Here is a 19,436-nt window from a genome sequence, read left to right as displayed (position 1 = left end):
GTAGCGCATTTTTCTCCCCACACATGTGCATAGCACATACGTACATCTAAGTGGTGTACTATTTTGTTCCTGTGAAAGTCTCAAGGGCCTAGATTCTGTGAAAGGACAGCCAAAAGTACAAACCTGCTGCTGTTCTAGACAAATACTGTTAAGCGTAGTAGAGCGCATTCTATTGCCCTCATAAGTGCATACCACATACGTACATCTAAGTGTTGTACCATTTTCTTACTGATAAAGACTTATGGGCCTAGTTACTGTAAAAGGCCAGCCAAAAGTACACACCTGCTGCTGTTCTAGACTAATACTGTTTTAAGTGTAATGAAGTGTATTGTACTCCCCTCCTATACGCACTAAGTATGTCAGGCAGAGAAGTGCCAGGGCGTGCACAGGGGAGTGGCAGAGGCCTAAACTCATTAGGCGCAGGCAGAGGTTGCAGCAGACTAGGGGCGAGTGGCAGCAGGAGTTGCAGCGAGAGGCCTGATCTCCCGGTATGAGCTAGAAGTCATGACTCGACAAGCAACCCATCTGCCAATCGCCTCAGTTGGCATGGCCCGGAAGCAGTCCCTGTCCTTCCATTGCCTCTGTCCTATGCTGTTCCCTCTCCTACAGAAGTATCTTATGCTATGGGTTTAGCTCCACTATTCAGTGAGGACGATCTAGTAGAGGACAGTCAGCAGCTACTGCCCAGCCAAGAAGTGGAGGAGACATCCGATGCTTCCTCCGTTAGGCGGGCAAGTAGTAATGAGGAGAGTGATGTGGGAGGCAGTGTTGCCAGCGTTCTGGGTCCTGAAGCAGACACTATTGAGGAACCAGAGGAGGACATCAGTGACGTGCAGACTAGAGATGAGTGAATCGAAGCTGACAATATTCGATTTGCAACTAATGTGAATATCACCACTATTCTATCGCGCAAATGGCTTCATTAAACTCCATTTACTGCAGACCTGGCTCCTTTGCTTCTAAAATGGCGAATCCACATGTCAGTACATGGGGCAAGGAATGCTGGGAAGGTGGGAAGGCAAGGCAGGATTACCCTGAATCACATGCAGGATGCAGCCTATCAGCATCCAGTCACCCCTGTGATGTCACAGCCCTAAATATATTCGGCAGCCATTTTGCGGCTTGTCATATCATTCTTTACACTGCATAGAGATAGGACGGACATCGCTGTGTGTGTTACACAGAAAAGCTCATTCCAGCAGCGTTTCACATTCTAGTCACATCAGCGTTGTGGTGGACAGAGAGCAGTGTTTTTTTCACTGAAAAGGATTTTTACTGCAGCCATTAACCTCCCAGTCACTTTCTTCAGCATTGTATTACAGCAGGAGTAATATATCAGCGCAGGAATAATATATCAGCGCAATTCTGTGTCCTTGTTGAACAACAAATCATCTGCTGTTATATTAGTCTGTAAACTATATAATACCCAGCAGTCCATTCCAAATAGTCTTAGACAGAGTGCAATTTTGTGTTTAGTACACAGCTTTTTGTGCTGCAGCCCTGAACACTTGCAACACCGCCTCCCAAGTCACTCTCCGCATCACTACTTGGCCGCCTAGCGGAGCAAGCGGCGCATGTCTCCTCCCCTTCTTGGCTGTCCAGTAGCTGCTGACCGTGCTCCATTAGATCGTCCTCAGTAAATAGTGGAGCTGAACCCACAGCATAAGATACTTCTTTAGGAGAGGGAACAGCATAGGACAAAGGCAATGGGAGGACAGGGACTGCTCCCGGGCCATGCCAACTGAGGGTTGTGTCTGAGGAACCCACCGACTGTTGACTGGGGGTGTCAGATGTCACTTGTGATGATTAGTGTTGCTCGCGAATATTCGCAATTCGAATATTATTCGCGAATATCGCATATTCGCGAATTCGCGAATTTCGCGAATATAGCGCTATATATTCGTAATTACGAATATTCGTTTTTTTTTTTTTTTTTTTTTTTTTTTTTCACAGTACACATCACAGTGATCACCCCTCTCTGCTTCCAGCTTGTGTGGTGTAAAAAAGGCTGTAATACTACTGTGTGAGACTGGCGTGCGAAAATTCGCATATGCGAAAATTCGCATATGCTAATTTTCACATATGCGAATTTCCACATATACTAATTTTCGCATGCGCGTATTTTCGCATACGCGAAAATAAAACGAGGATATAACGAATATGCGAATATTCGCGAATATATGACGAATATTCGTCCATATATTCGCGAATATTCGCGAATTCGAATATGGCCTATGCCGCTCAACACTAGTGATGATGTGGATGAGCGTGTTAACCAATCCACGACAGCAGATGGGTTGCTGGTGGAGACACAGCCGCTGGCTGATAACAGGAGCTCAGGCTTCTCGCTGCGACTCCTGCTGCCACTCGCCCCAAGTCTGCTGCCAACTCTGCCTGAAGTATTTAGGCCTCTGCCACTCCTCTGTGAACGTCCTGGTACTTCTCTGCCTGACATACTTAGTGCGTTTATGAGGGTATTACAATACGCTACACTACTCTTTAAACAGTATTTGTCTAGAACAGCAGCAGGTGATTACTTACGGCTGTCCTTGAACAGTATGTAGGCCCTTGACAGATTAACAGTTACTAGATGGTACACTACTTGGATGTACGTATGCGGTATGCACTGATGAGGGCAGTAATATGCCTAACTATTAGCAGAAAAAAACTCTGTATTTTTGCAAAACACCAGCCGGTGGATACTATTGTTTGGACTTTGACAGTATGGAGCACCTTGACAGCTAACAGGTACTTAATGGTACAATACTTGCATGTACCTATGCAGTATGCACTGATGAGGGCAGTTATATGCGTAACTATACTCAGAAAAAACTATTTAAAAAAAAAAAGACAGTGAATAGTATTGTTTGGACTTGCACAGTATGTAGCCAGCCCCTTGACAGATGAACAGGTACAAAATGGTACAAATGCACTACAGTCCACTGAGCAATCACTTATTTCTGAACAGCAGCAGGACCCAACAGTGCAGCACCACAAAAAAAAAAGTCCTGGGATTAAATCCTAAATTGCAATTCTGAGCAGCAGAAGTTTTGTGGAGCAAATAAAAATAAACTCAATTGGGCTGAAAAATGAGGAGATAAGATGCTTGATAAAGTTCAGGCAGCTTGCAGATCTGTATGAGGCAGCTGACAGCTATCTGCCCCTCTCTGCTGCAATGCTCAATAACGTGAATAGGAGGTTTAGCTATCAATGATCCTTCTCAGTGTAACAGCACAGCACTCTGCACTCCTGCCTTTCCCTAATGCTGATGTGACTAGCAGTTGCAGTGTAACGCTGTGGTATGAGCTATTCACACACACGCAGTCCCGTCCTCTCCATCTGAGTCATAAATGAAATAAAGAGAGGCAAGATGGCCGCCGATTATATAGGGGCTGTGACATCACAGGGGTCAGTGAACACTGATAGGCTGCATCTCACATGTGATTCAGGGTCAGCCCGCCTACCTTCATTCCCGCCGCTGTTTCCCGCCCTCCCATAATCCCCTGCCCCATGTACTCACATGTGCATCCGCCATCTTAGCTCTACAATAGCCTGGAACGCTGTAAAATGGAGTTTAATGAAGCGATTTGTGCGATAGAATCGCGGCGATATTAGTTTTCGTTGCAAATCAAATTTTTCATGAAATTCGTTACGAATTCGGGTTCGTCAAGTTCGATTTGCTCATCTCTAGCAATGACCTCTGCCATTGTCAACAAAGGGTATCTAACAAAATATTGAGATGAACTTTTGTTATTGACCAAATACTTATTTTCCACCATAATTTGCAAATAAATTCTTTAAAAATCAGACAAAGAGATTTTATGTGTTTTTTTTTTTTTTTTTTTTACATATGATGAAAATTACAGGCCTCTCTCATCTTTTTAAGTGGGAGGACTTGCACAATTGGTGGCTGACTAAATACTTTTTTGCCCCACTGTATGTAATACCAACCTTTGAACAGGAAATAGTCCCTGGTAGCAACATATTCCAAAAGTATCAAAATGAACTCATAGGGGGGATTTATCAAAGTTGTCTATTTCCCGCATCAATATAGACCAACCTACATAGCGTTATGCCGATCTATTGTGCGCTTAATTTATGAAAAGTCTCGCGGCTCTTGATAAATTCTGCACACAGACTTAGGGATCTACTGTATTTTAACCTGCTCCAGCAGGGTCTGACATTTCAGCGTACTTTCGGCCAATGTGACTTTTCGCTCAAAAGTTGCTATTGATAATTCAACACCAATGCATTTTTCCATCTAAAACGGACTAGAATGCATGTTCTAAAAATCCTCTAAAGGAAAAGTCATGAAAAAGTTGCACGTATTTAGACTGCGACTTTCTGTGCGACAATTTTAGACGGGAAAAAACTGTCTAAATCCCTTGATAAATCTCCCCCATAATGTTTCTGCATGTAAATATTCAACCTCTCTCAGCCCTTCCTGGTGTGGATAGTGGGAATAAATGGCTTTTACATTAACACTTGACAAAAGAACATTCAGATCACTTGTCAATTTGCATTAATTTTCTAAACAAATACATTGTATTTTTGGTATACAATGGAAATGTAAGAACAAACCCTCTTAAACCTGGTCTGCCCTTTAAAGGTTAGATACTTTTATGCCATTTTGGCCAGGGATAAAATGTGAGTATCATTGGTGTCAAGGGTTAGAGGAAGTTAAATTCCACTGTACTGAACATTTTTTCTTGTTTGTCCTTTACAAGAATCTGGATTAATTATTCCCTGTACATGGGTGTAAAGTCCATTGATAAGATTTTGTACATATTTATATTGTCATATAAAAATTACAAATGCCATTATCAGCGAGGACAGGGTTTATTGATCAAGTTACCCCACCTGCTCCAACTGCACTATGCCCCTTGGCAACAAACTTGCCCGATATCTGTTGCTTTCTGACCTGCCTATGAGTGCTTCAGTTTCCTACCCACACACCTACTTCAGCATTAGGCTCTTTCTAGACCTACACTTACCCTGGTCCCTGTGGCATTGCTAGGGTTGGTTTCATCCAGTGCAGTAAAAAATGGTGTCATCCCCAAACTCATACCCCCCCCACCCCACCCAAAGAACTTTTTTAGCCTGTTGTGACAGACACCAGTGGTGTAGCTCGTTGCGGAAATTTATTTCCAGTATAATATTCATATATACCAATTGCCACAGAATGGGGCAGTGCTAGAGAAGTTTTAACCATTTAAAACTAAAGCTTAAACATGTGCACATCAAAAATTTTCGTTTCTTTTTACACCTATATTCGTATGTTTTCGGTTCGGCAGCCATTTTCGGATGACATTTTCGGACAGTTTCGTTATTCTCTAAAATGGCAGACAAAATTTCCGAACGCTTTCGTTATCGGATTCATTCGTCAACAGAAACATTCGTTTTCATAGGCATTCGTTATAATGGACTTTCGTTATAGGATTCGTTATCGTTTGTTCGGTATTCTGATATATTCGTCATCTCTTTTGTTATCGGGTGCTTTCGTCATTCGGATACATTCGTTATTCGGCTGCAGTCGTTATACATTCGTTATTCGGATACATTCGTTATTCGGCTACATACGTTATTCGGCTACATTCGTTATTCGGATACATTTGTTATTCGGATACATTTGTTATTGCATAACGAATACATCCGCAATTTTGCCAATAAAGTTTGTTGAAATTACAAAAAAAATCTAATTCGTTCCAGCATCTTCCACTTCCACCTGGGCTGAGCTGCATGCAGTACTGTGTTGGTTGTTGTGAGCTGTGATACTGTGATACTGAGTGATAAAAATGTCTGGAGGAGAGCATGAAAGTGTGGCTGGGAGAGAGGAAGGTGAAAGTATGAGAGTGAGTGAGAGTGCAGGTGTCAGTGTGAATGTTGGTGGAAGAGGAGAGAGGAGGAGGAGGCGCCCTTATCAGGGCGACAGTAGCAGTGGCACTGGCAGTGGCACCACCAGTAGACAACACGGACTTGGGTGGTCAGTGTCCCCATCACCAAGTTCGGAAAAAGGAAGGGAGGAATCGGCACCTGTTGCCAAAAAGAATCATGGCCCCAGGTTCACCACTGATGAAAATCTAGCTCTGGTGGCGGCTGTCACCAGACATAAAGCCACACTGTTCACCACCACCGTGGGCAGTGAGGAGAAATTTGCGGGCTGGAAGCGGGTCAGAGACGCTGTGGTTCATGTTGGAGCAAAGGACCGATCAGTCGAATGTATCCGCAAAAGGTGAGTACTATATGTAAATGTTATGTATATATATATATATATATCTCAAGGCTGATTTGTGAGTCGCTCACCCCGTGCACGCCCACCTCGCCACCTGTGCCGTAGACCGGCCGGTACCGTCTCCGGCTACTCACTTGTAGAAGAAAGGACAAGGTCCGGCACTAGGTTGCAGGTAAAAACTTCTTATTCCTTTATTTCAAGATTCTGCAGTACAGGGTAGAAAGTCTGACGCGTTTCGCTAAAGAGCTTAATCGTAGACTGCCGTACAATCACAGAGGACAACTTAAAATACCGGAGGTATAGGTCACATGACTAACCTCATCATTGTTAATAACATATACATATAAAACCTGGAATTGGAATCCATTTAGAACATTACATGTGGTGTCTGTTCACACTCTTAAATTATCATGCACTGCATTAAAATAGACGCATTGAAATAGTATAAATATGTGTGTGTGTTTCCCAACCAGGGTGCCTCCAGATGTCCCAGCATGCCCGGAGACAGCCGTTGGCATGCTGGGAGTTGTAGTTTTTCAACAGCTGGATTTATTACATGTATATATATAATTATATTTAAATATTTTATTCCACCTAATGTGAAAAGGGTGGTAACTTAGGTAGCATAGCATAATGATCAGTGTTATCTATGCTCTGTTGCTCCATCCAGGATCTCAAGCATGTAGCAGAGGAGTTAAAGGGGTACTCTGGTGAAAACCTTTTTTATTTAAAATCAACTGGTGCAAGGAAATTAAACAGAAACTAAACAGAAAAGTGCCAGGCAGAAAGTACCCACCTACTGATTGGTGAGCGTGCATCATACCTCAGGAGCCGCAAATGCAAAATTAATGTCCAATTGCAGCAAGGGGTTAAACCCGTCCTTCACTGAGGGTTTAACCCCTTGCTGCAATTGGGCATTCATTCTGGGTACCAGATGCCATGATCATTCAATACAGATCATGACATCTGCAGCAGTTTTGCAATTAAAATTTCATATATGATCACATGGACTGTGTCCTACTGTTCTTTATGGGTTAATGTACGAGTAGTCTATGGGGAATTTATATATTATTACACTGTGTGTGGCACTTTTAATGATGTATATTCTACTAAATAAGTAATTAATCACAGATGGAAAAATTTAAACCACACAGAGGTACAGACAGTATAATTAGGTGCATTATTGAAAATAATGGAATACCCCTTTAACGACACATGACGTACTGGAACGTCATGTGTCTGCTCCCGATCTATAACGCGGGGCCACGGCGGGTCGGGCCTGGCCTCTAACAAATTCCAAAGTCCAAAATAGTGCATTTTTGGTCACTTTTTATATAATGAAAAAATAAATAAAAAGCGATCAATAAGTTCTATCAATGCAAAAATGGTACCGTTAAAAACTTCAGATCACGGCGCAAAAAATGAGCACTCATACCGCCCCATACACGGAAAAATAAAAAAGTTATAGGGGTCAGAAATGACAATTTTAAACATATTAATTTTCCTGCATGAAGTTATGATTTTTTCCAGAAGTACGACAAAATCAAACCTATATAAGTATGGTATCATTTTAACTGTATGGACCTACAGAATAAATACCAGATGTAATTTTTACCAAAAAATTTACTACATAGAAACGGAAGCCCCCAAAAGTTACAAAACTGCGTTTTTTTTCCAATTTTGTCTCACAATTATTTTTTTTTCGTTTCACCGTAAATCTTTGGTCAACATTACTTACGTCATTACAAAGTAGAATTGGTGGCACAAAAAATAAGCCATCATATGGATTTTTAGGTGCAAAATTGAAAAAGTTATGATTTTTTAAAGGCAAGGAGCAAAAAACGAAAATGCAAAAACGGAAAACCCCCCAGTCTTTAAGGGGTTAACATACCAGTCATTTTGGTAACACTGGCTATATCTGTTTATGAATTTAGGAATGTGGTTATGTGCAATTGTGCATATAAGTAAAATCAAAAAGTTGTAACATTTGTCAACAAAACTTTTTATTGATTTTAAATGTATGATAAACTCTTTAATAAACTATATCTCATGCCGGTATTATGACTGTAAAGCAACCGTCCTGCGTAAAATAAAAATAAAAACAAGGAATTCAGGAAGTGGGAGCAGGAGTTCCGGAACCATCTCCTACCAGGTAGGGTCTGAGTGAGACAGGCCTTGGTGGTCCTCATATGTCGCCTGAGTCCGAGAGTACTGGCGGTGAGTAAAAAAAATAAATTAGTATTATTAATAATCACTTGTCCAAAAAATATAAAACAATCATACTAATCCCAAACATACACACACCCAGGGGGATTTCCCGCCAACAGTCCCGCAAGATTACCTGCCTTATAGGTGAGCTCATAGCCGTGTGCTGTAATGTGCCCCTCAGATAAAATGCCCCCTGTAATGTGTCCCTCAGACATAATGCCCCCTGTAATGTGCCCCTCAGATAGAATCCCCCCCTGTATAATGCCCCCATAGTGCTCTAAACATAGTAAAAAAAATATATATATAATTATACTCACCTAATCCACGTTCCTACAAGCAGGTCTCTCCCTTACTTCTGGCTTGCAGCAAGTGCCGGACGGCCGGGGATCGCATCCCTGTGGCTCACATGCTGCAAGCCAGAAGTGTCTGCAGCGTTCAAGTGAATGGAGGAGTGGGAGCTGACAGCTCTTGCTCCCCATTCTAGTGTACTGCCTCTCATTCCCAAAGGCAGTACACTTGCTTGCGCTACTGGGTGACACCATTGTGGGATTACTTTCTGCTTGATGGTGTCACCCCACTTTGGGGGTGTCACCAGGTGCATCCCCCCACCCCTGCCCCCCCATAGCAATGCTACTGCTTGGTCCCAGCTAGGGAACCAGAATTTCAAGTCTTAGTTACTATGATAGGACATGAAGGTTTCACCTTATATCAAAGCGTACTAGTCCATGCAACATTGTATCAAAAGGGACACCATCAACTTGTCTAACCCCCTCAGATGCCATGGTCACTGTTGACTCTGCCATCTAAAGGAATGGGTTAAATGGTCAAGATCGTAGTTATTCTCGCCATAGCTGGGGGGTGTCAGCTGTGTAACACAGCTGGCATGTGATGCATAGAGAGTTAACTTAGCTTCTTTGCCTTTACTATATTTTCCATGCACATATTTGCTATGACCCATGGAAGAAGGTCATTGTGTAACAGAAACATATGTAGGGGCTGGTGCTCCTGTGGCTCCCTGGCAGATTGTGACGTTGGTGGTATACACTGTACTTTAATGGCCTATTATTGTTCGCACTTTGCACTTTATGATTTTTTGTAGCCTAGGGTTTTAGTTCAGTGCCATCACATACTTCTATATGTTACTCACTAGGTCATGCAGATGCTTTACATGTCTTGTTTATGTGTCTAGCTTCTGTATTTGGCTCACAAATCCTTCTGTACGGCTGCTCACTCATTCTTACATCCACTGCTCAGGAAGGGGAGTGTCCCAGGCAAGCACTGAGCCTGCCCTCACTCACCATGCATTCACTTCCTCTCTAAGCCTGCTGTGCTGGGTCTCTTCCTCCAATCAGTGCAGTGTGCTCTGTATCCCCTTCCTCACTGTTTTCATGCGGCAGTCTGATGGACAGGACAGCAGTGATTTTGTCCCAGCCTGTGCTTCAGCTGGGACAAAGATGATGCTGTAGGCGGACAAGATTATGTTCTGGATGGTATGGAGACCCCTAATGCTCTTCTTTTTTTTTTATAAACCATATTTATAAAAAAGAGATATATGTTTTATGACGTATATTACAATGGTTAATGTTTTGCCAAGATATAAGTTCACAGAAGTAGAATAGTTAGCTTGTTAAAACTTAATCTTTAATAGTATTTCATAATAAGATAAATCAGTGATGGCAAACCTATGGCACATGTGCCACAGGTGGCACGCTGAGCCCCCTCTGTGGGCACAAAGCCATAGTTCGCCATTAGGGATGTCTCAATACCATGTCCGATACCTGCTACAGTGCGGCCCGACTCCGCTGCCCCATTTTCCCATCCGCATCATGGCGTCCCATGGAGGAGCATGGGACACACACGTAACTCCACCTACTCCCCTGCGCCCAGCGTAACGCTACGGAGGAAGCAAAGTGATGTGTATGTCACATGCTCCTCCATAGGACGCTATGATGCGGATGGGAGAAAGGAAGAACAGAACAGCGGAGCAGCAACACCCGAGGACAGCCGCAGGTGAGCGCTGTCTTGAAGGGGAGGTCCCTGTCTACAGGGGAGGTCCCTGTCTACAGGGGGGGTCCCTGTCTACAAGGGGGGTCCCTGTCTACAAGGGAAGGCCTGCTGTCTTGAAGGGGGGTGCCTGTCCACAAGGGGGGGCTGCTGTCTACAGGGGGGGTCCCTGTCTACAAGGGAAGGCCTGCTGTCTACAAGGGGGGTCCCTGTCCACAAGGGGGGGGGGGGGCTGCTGTCTACAAGGGAGGTCCCTGTCCAAAAGGGGGGGGGCTGCTGTCTACAAGTGGGGTCCCTGTCCACAAGGGGGGGGGCCCTGTCTACAAGGGAAGGCCTGCTGTCTACAAGGGGGACAAGAGGGAGTGTTGTCTTCAAGGGGGGCCTGCTGTCTTCAAGGGGGGGCTGTCTACAAGGGGTCAAGAGGGGGTGCTGTCTACAAGGGGCCAAGAGGGGGTGCTGTCTACAAGGGGGGGGGGCTGTCTAGAAGGGAGACAAGGGGGTGCTGTCTACAAGAGGGACAATGGGGGGCGTTGGCTACAAGGGGGACAAGTGGGGGCCTGCTGTCTACAAGGGTGGGGCCTGCTGTCTACAAGGGTGGGGCCTGCTGTCCAAGGGTAAGAAGAAGAGAGGGAGGGGGGGATAACTGTTCAATATAAATAAATAAATAAATAAATTAGCATTTCTAAATGTATTAAAAATAAATAATCTGCAGCACCAATAACAACACCCTCCCAACATACACACAGCACCCCTACCCCCACACACACAGCACCTACCCCACACAGCACCCCATCCCCCACACACCCACATAAACACAGCAGATCCCCACACAGCACCCATAGCACCCCCACACACAGCACCCCTCAAACACACACATCACCCCCACACACAGCACCCCTCAAGCACACAGCACCTCAAACACACAGCACCCCTCAAACACACAGCAACCCCACACACAGAAACTTTAGACACATAGCACCCCTCAGACACACACAGCACTCTTCAAACACACACACACACACACACACACACACACATCACCCCCACAGTTGTTTTTTTCTAAACTTAAACCTCAGTATTCTGATTTAATTGCTGTGCTGGCACTTTGAGGGGAAAAAAGTTGGCGTGCATTGTGGTTTGGGCACTCGGGCTCAAAAAGGTTCGATTGAGATAAATAGTCCTCAACAAAATAGAAATTAAATCAGATATAGGTGAGATGGAAGGAGAGCCCAGGCAAATAAATGGGGCTCCAACACCATCACCTATCACAACAAAGTAATCCTGCAATATACAACCTGTGCAGTTGTACACTAAGAAGGCGTAATAAACCCTGACTCGTTTCCCCCCCCCCTCCCAAAACAGATAATGTGGAACAATGCGGGGTTCATCAGGGGATATAGAAAGTAGGAAGAAATATGCATAGAATGATACAGCTTGTCAATAGTAGCTGCCAGCTACAATTAGATATATGGTCCGATAGGGACCACTCACTCAGACCCAATGTTACAGTCCCTGACGTGGAGTGATTGTCAGGGTTGCCAGAGGATGACTGCTGGTTCCCTCCTGGCAGCACAGCAGCGGCAAAGTGATGATCCCCATATGGTTAATATAGTGGGTATTTGGGTGCCAAAAAACAGGAGCAGTAGGCTCTGCCCACCATCAGGAGGAGTGAATTCCGTGACCTGCAGTGGTGCGCATGCGCCCGGCACCAAGTGCCGCTGGCGAACGTGCACCTTGTCATGTGGTACACAATGTAAACAAATGCACCTCATGCGAACATAAATGGAGTGCACCCACGTCCGGCACTGAATGCTGCTGGCGCACTCGCACTCCGGCGCTTGAGGCCAACAGTGAATAGGGCCAGACGGGACCGCTCATGCGCCTGCCGTTGATTTCTGTCTGCGCATGCGCACCCTGTCATGTGGTACCAATTATAAGCAAATGCACGTGTTCGCGGCATGCCTACCGCTTGCACGCACACATATAGTAAGGAGAGGGAGACGGATGTGCAGCGCACGGCGAGGTTGTTGTCAGCGCATACGCATTTGCTGCTAGGATGTCAAAAGTATTCACGGCCATAATATAACATATACTATCAATGTAGGCGTGTATAGGTCATAGTAAGGGGAAACGTGCCGCTATGATATAATATAATAGAGGGGGGACATCTTTGCCAAGATATACAATATATAAAAAGTTTTGGAATCTGACAGTGCCTGTTTTAGTGCTCTATAGGTTTGTTCATTCAGGAACTAAGAAGAGGTCTAGGATTACAGATTTTATTAATATAATCTTTTCTGATCATCTGTAAAAGGATAGAGAATCTTTTGGACAGAAAGCCCCTGTCTTTGTATGATTTAATTTTTAGGTCCAAAGTTATGGTGCTCCTTATCACTAAAACAAAGATCACATTTTTTTGCTTCACTTCATACCCTTTAGCTGTTGCAATCCCTCAGCAATACTTATCTAATGCAATTTTAACTCAATGTTGTGCTGCCACGAACACGTCAGTGTGCTCTATATCTGTATAATTGCATATTCACCTTGTGCAGTCGGGTTGCGGCTTGATACCACAAGCTGTGCCCATTTTTTACAGGGTCCTTGGTGGTTTGATGCACTTTTGTGCTTACAATAGTAGGCTTTGATTTGCCTGTACCATGTTTATGTACTGTACCCTAAAAGTGGATCTGCACTTCCTGTTTTTCTTTCTATTATTGTGATAGATAAGTTGTGTTGACCTATGAATCACCAACAAAGAAAATATATCATAAGTGGAAGTTACTAAAGTAAATGCAGATAAGGGGGTATAGGGAATTACAAAAGGCTGGATGCAAGACCAAATCTGCCATTTCCATGTGTTCCTTAAACCATAATGTCACTGAATATGATAAGAGCAAAAATAGCCTTTACATAACCAATTTCCACACTCCTCTGTTGTATTTTTTACTGGCTGTTGTGTGTGTGTGTGTGTGTGTGTGTGTGGGGGGGGGGGGGGGGTACAATTGCTATATGACGCACCAGGGGAAAGAAGGCGCAGAGGAATCATACAAGTAGCATTTACCGTATTTTTCACCGTATAAGATGCACTTTTTCTTCCCCAAAACTGGGGAGGAAAAGTTGGTGCACCTTATACTGCGAATACACAGCTATCGCGGCGGTCCCTGCAGCCATCACAGGCCAGAACCCGCAGCTAATACAGGACATCACCGATCGCGGGGATGCCCTGTATTAACGCTTCAGGCGCGCCGATCAAAGCTGACTGCCGTGTCTGAAGCGAAAGTGACACTAACCCGGCCGCATCGGGAGGGACCTTACCTGCCTCCTCGGTGTCTGCTCCGTGCCGGGATCCCCTGCTTGGCCGGCGCTCTCTGTCGTGATCACGTCGTCACGCACGCCACCCCGTCATCCAATAGGAGCGGCATGCATAGCGACGTGATGGCGGTGACGGAGAGCGAGGATACCGGGCAGCAGAGACGTTCCGGAGCATCGGGGACACCCCGGGGACGCGGCGACAGCGATGGAGGGCGACATCCAGGGCAGCGGTGACGAGCGGTGATGGGTCCGGAGCGGCGGGGACACGTGAGTATTACCTCCTATACCAGTGGTCTTCAACCTGCGGACCTCCAGATGTTGTCTGTCTTGGTATAATTATCAACATTAGCTAGAAATGACATGCATTGAAAATTGTCATTGCATTATACAAACTGCATGCATTTTTCAATATTGGAACTACAAATGTATGTTGGTATCTGTTAAATATTACCGCTCATCGTTATGACACGGTCAACCATGGAGAATAAGTGAGTTCTTGCTTGTATAAAAACATACATTTATTGTAATCTTCCTGACATGGTAGACATAAAACAAGACCTTTTCATGTAATGACAGTCCTTAGCATACAGTAGATACAGTAGATAGAAAGGTTATGTAGGCATGTCCTTAGACTTGTCTCACCAGCTGGGGTTCCTTGTTGGATTCATCTTGGAATGCCCTAAGATGGCTTCCTCTGTTAGCATTCATCCTTCATCAGGCTGGCTTGGTCTGGTCTGGCTTGGCCCCGCCTTCCTTCCTCCTTGGTTCCTTCATTAGCTTTAAAGCCCGAACCTTATATACCATAACTATGGGTGTGCTTACTATGATTGAAGTGTGTCCTTTATATATGTGGGCATGTTTATCCTAAGTAATCCTGTGTCTACTATCAATAAATATAGCTATATAGTATATATCTCCTCCTAGTGGGTTGGCTGAATGTATATATATCTCAAGGATGTATACATTATGTCATGGTTACCTTGTTATCTGATTGGATATTACTAACCTTACATATAAGGTACTTCAACGTGACCACGTGACTATTCCCTTAAAGGGATACTCCCGTGGAAAACTTTTTTTTTTTTTTTAAACAACTGGTGCCAGAAAGTTAAACAGATTTGTAAATTACTTCTATTAAAAAATCTTACTCCTTCCAGTACTCCAGTACTTTTTAGGGGGCTATATACTACAGAAGAAATGCTTTTCTTTTTAGATTTCTCTGATGTCACAACCACAGTGCTCTCTGCTGACCTCTGCTGTCCATTTTTGGAACTGTCCAGAGCAGGAGAAACTCCCCATAGCAAACATATGCTGCTCTGGACAGTTCATAAAATGGACAGCAGAGGTCAGCAGAGAGCACTGAGGTCGTGACATCGGAGAAATCCAAAAAGAAAAGAATTTTCTCTGTAGTATACAGCCCATAAAATGTAATGGACGGATTACGATTTTTTAATAGAAGTAATGTACAAATCTGTTTAACTTCCTGGCACCAGTTGATTTAAAAAAAAAAAGTTTTCCACAGGAGTACCCCTTTAACCTGTTGGGGACGAAGGGCGTATGCATACGCCCTTGCGTCCTGGTACTTAAGGACGAAGGGCGTATCCATACGCCCGTGGGAATTTCGGCCCCCGCCACGCGCCAGGCGGGGACCGGGCCGGGGTGACTGCTGATATCGATCAGCAGGCACCCCGTGCAAATGCCCAGGGGGGTCATTAGACCCCCCCATGTCGGCGATCGGTGCAAATCGCAAGTGAATTCACACTTGCGATTTGCGCCGATTCCGGGTCATTACGGGTCTATGGTGACCCGGTGACCTGGAATAGATGGGGGATCGCGGGTGTCTAAGACACCCACGATCCCCCTAAAGCGATAGGAGTGAGATGGCAGAGTTGCCACCCCTCCTATCTCTGCTATTGGTGGTCTAGACGCGACCACCAATAGCAGATCTGGGGCGGGGGGGGGGGGGGGTTTACTTTTGTTTTCCCCGTCCTGCCCACCCACAATAGGCGGGGCAGAACGGGGAAAACGAAGAGGAGCGGCGCCGGAGTCCACTTACCCCTCCAGAGGCAGCGGAGCGACGGGGATCGGCGGGCGGCGACGGAGATCTGCGGCGGCGATGGAGATCTGCGGCGGCGTGCGGCAGAAGAGGACGGCTCCCGGATGCGACGGAAGCCGGTGAGTAGTTGCCTAGCAACATCTAGAGGGCTACAGTCTGAGACCACTATAGTGGTCTCTAGACTGTAGCCCTCCAGATGTTGCAAAACTACAACTCCCAGCATGCCCAGACAGCTGTTTGCTGTGTGGGCATGCTGGAATTTGTAGTTTTGCAACAGCTGGAGGTCTGCAGTTTAGAGACCACTGCACAGTGATCTCTATACTGCCCTCTAGATCTTGCCAAACTACAACTCCTAGCATGCCCACACAGCTGTTTGCTGTCTGGGCATGCTGGGAGTTGTAGTTTTGCAACATCTGGAGGTCCACAGTTTGGAGATCACTGTTCAGTGGTCTCTAAATTGTAGCACTCCAGATGTTGCAAAACTACAAATTCCAGCATGCCCACACAGAAAACAGCTGTCTCGGCATGCTGGGAGTTGTAGTTGCCTACCTCCAGCTGTTGCATAACTACATCTCCCAGCATGCCCTTCTGTGATCAGACATGCTGGGAATTGTAGTTTTGCAACAGCTGGAGGCACACTGGTTGGAAAATACTGAGTTAGGTAACAGAACCCAACTCAGTATTTTCCAATCAGTGTGCCTCCAGCTGTTTCAAAACTACAACTCCCAGCATATACTGACAGACCGTGCATGCTGGGAGTTGTAGTTTTGAAACAGCTGGAGGTTTGCCCCCCCCCCCCATGTGAACGTACAGGGTACATTCACACGGGCGGGTTTACAGCAAGTTTCCTGCTTCAAGTATGAGCTTCGGCAAATTTTTCGCCGCAGCGCAAATTCCTAGCGGGAAACTCACCGTAACCCGCCAGTGTGAATGTACCCTAAAAACACTACACTAAACTACACTAACACTTAATAAAGAGTAAAACACTACATAAACACCCCCTTACACTGTCCCCCCCAATAAAAATGAAAAACGTATTGTACAGCAGTGTTTCCAAAACGGAGCCTCCAGCTGTTGCAAAACAGCAACTCCCAGCATTTCCGGTTAGCCACTGATTGTCCAGGCATGCTGGGAGTTTAGCAACAGCTGGAGGCACCCTGTTTGGGAATCACTGGCGTAGAATACCCCTATGTCCACCCCTATGCAATCCCTAATTTAGTCCTCAAATGCGCATGGAGTTCTCTCACTTCGGAACCCTGTCGTATTTCAAGGAAACAGTTTAGGGCCACATATGGGGTATTTCCGTACTCGGGAGAAATTGCACTACAAATTTTGGGGGGCTTTTTCTCCTTTTACCCCTTATGAAAAGGAAAAGTTGGGGTCTACACCAGCCTGTTAGTGTAAAAAAGAAATGTTTACACTAACATGCTGATGTTGCCCTTTACTTTTTATTTTCACAAGAGGTAAAAGGAAAAAAAAGACCCCCAAAATTTGTAACGCAATTTCTCCTGAGTACGGAAATACCCCATATGTGGGCGTAAAATGCTCTGCGGGCGCACAACAAGGCTCAGGAGTGAGAGTGCACTATGTACATTTGAGGCCTAAATTGGTGATTTGCACAGGGGTGGCTGATTTTACAGCGGTTCTGACATAAATGCAAAAAAATAAATACCCACATGTGACCCCATTTTGGAAACTACACCCCTCATGTAATGTAATAAGGGGTACAGTGAGCATTTACGCCCCACAGGGGTCTGACAGATTTTTGGAACAGTGGTACGTGAAAATGAAAAATTTTATTTTTTTGTTTGCACAGCCCACTGTTCCAAAGATCTGTCAAACGCCAGTGGGGTGTAAATGCTCACTGGGGGTGCACATGGCCCCCGACTTCCATTCCAAACAAATTATCTCTCTAAAAGCTCAATAGCGCTCCTTCTCTTCTGAGCATTGTAGTTCGCTCGCAGTGCACTTGACGTCCAAACATGGGGTATTTCCATACTCAGAAGAAATGGGGTTATAAATTTTGGGGGGCATTTTCTCCTATTACCCTTTGTAAAAAAAAGTCAAATTTGGGGAAAAACCAGCATTTTAGTGGAAAAATATTTTTTTTTCATTTACACATCCGACTTTAACAAAAAGTTGTCAAACACCTGTGGGGTGTTTAGGCTCACTGTACCCCTTGTTACGTTCCTTGAGGGGTGTCGTTTCCATAATAGTGTGCGATGTGTTTTTTTTTGCTGTCCTGGCACCATAGGGGCTTACTAAATGGGACATGCCCCCCAAAAACCATTTCAGAAAAAACTCACTCTCCTAAATCCCATTGTTGCTCCTTCGCTTCTGAGCCCTCTACTGCGCCCGCCGAACACTTGACATACACATATGAGGTATTTTCTTACTCGAGAGAAATTGGGTTACAAATTTTGAGAGGATTTTTTTCCTTTTACCCCTTGTAAAAATTCAAAAACTGGGTCTACAAGAACATGCCAGTGTAAAAAATGAAGATTTTGAATTTTCTCCTTCACTTTGCTGCTATTCCTGTGAAACACCTAAAGGGTTAACACACTTACTGAATGTCATTTTGAATACTTTGAGGGGTGCAGTTTTTATAATGGGGTCATTTTTTGGGTATTTCTAACTAGAAGACCCTTCAAATCCACTTCAAACCTGAACTGGTCCCTGAAAAATTCCGATTTTGAAAATTTTGCGAAAAATTGGAAAATTGTTGCTGAACTTTGAAGCCCTCTGGTGTCTTCCAAAAGTAAAAACTCATCAATTTTATGATGCAAGCATAAAGTAGACATATTGTATATGTGAATCAATATATAATTTATTTGGAATATCCATATTCTTTATAAGCAGAGAGCTTCAAAGTTAGAAAAATGCAAAATTTTCAAATTTTTCATGAAATATTTGCATTTTTCACCAAGAAAGGATGCAAGTATCGCCGAAAATTTACCATGAACATAAAGTAGAATATGTCACGAAAAAACTATCTCGGAATCAAATTTATAAGTAAAAGCATTCCAGAGTTATTATTGCTTAAAGTGACAGTGGTCAGATTTGCAAAAAATGCTCCCGTCCTTAAGGTCGTAATGGGCTCCGTCCCCAAGGGGTTAATATAGTATAAAGTGTGTCATAAAATACCTCTAGCTTAGCAATTCTATCTATAGGATTCAGCTGGCTCAATTTAACTTTTCCAAAAGTCATTTCAGCCGTTTTGTATATCCTTGCACAATTACCTTGATACAATGATATTGTATATTAAAAAATATCTTTTAATATATTTTTACAGTATAATTGTTCCTGCATTATTGGTATGCATATCTATTTGAGTAATTAAGGACATTGGCTTACACATATTGTCCCTGATTTTTGGCATTACTATATTCAGTGCTATTATGTATTAGGGGAGACAGACTGGCCTGTATGGGGATCGAACCTTCGACCTTGGCATTATTAGCACCATGCTCTAACCAGCTGAGCTAACCAGCCATGGTGCGCACTGTGGCCGGTTAGCTCAGCTGTTTAGAGTGTGGTGCTAATAACCATACCCAATCCCCATACGGGCCAGTCTGTCTTCTCTATTATGTATTAGGGGACATGTGAATGCTGGATTTTTTCCTA

At 44.4% G+C, this 19,436-nt stretch overlaps 1 long non-coding RNA gene across 1 annotated transcript in view; it reads right to left on the bottom strand.

The window, feature by feature from the left end:
* Positions 1-8,297: 8,297 nt before the first annotated feature.
* LOC130366926 (uncharacterized) overlaps positions 8,298-19,436 on the bottom strand; it is a 51,252-nt gene continuing 40,113 nt past the window's right edge. Inside the window, exon 3 of the long non-coding RNA XR_008892001.1 lies at positions 8,298-8,443. This is a non-coding gene — a long non-coding RNA (uncharacterized LOC130366926). The remainder of the gene's footprint in view (positions 8,444-19,436) is intronic.

The sequence above is a fragment of the Hyla sarda genome, chromosome 4, assembly GCF_029499605.1.
Source record: "Hyla sarda isolate aHylSar1 chromosome 4, aHylSar1.hap1, whole genome shotgun sequence".
Taxonomy (NCBI): domain Eukaryota; kingdom Metazoa; phylum Chordata; class Amphibia; order Anura; family Hylidae; genus Hyla; species Hyla sarda.
Note: the sequence above shows the minus strand (reverse complement) of the source record. Positions and strands in the feature narration are given on the sequence as shown.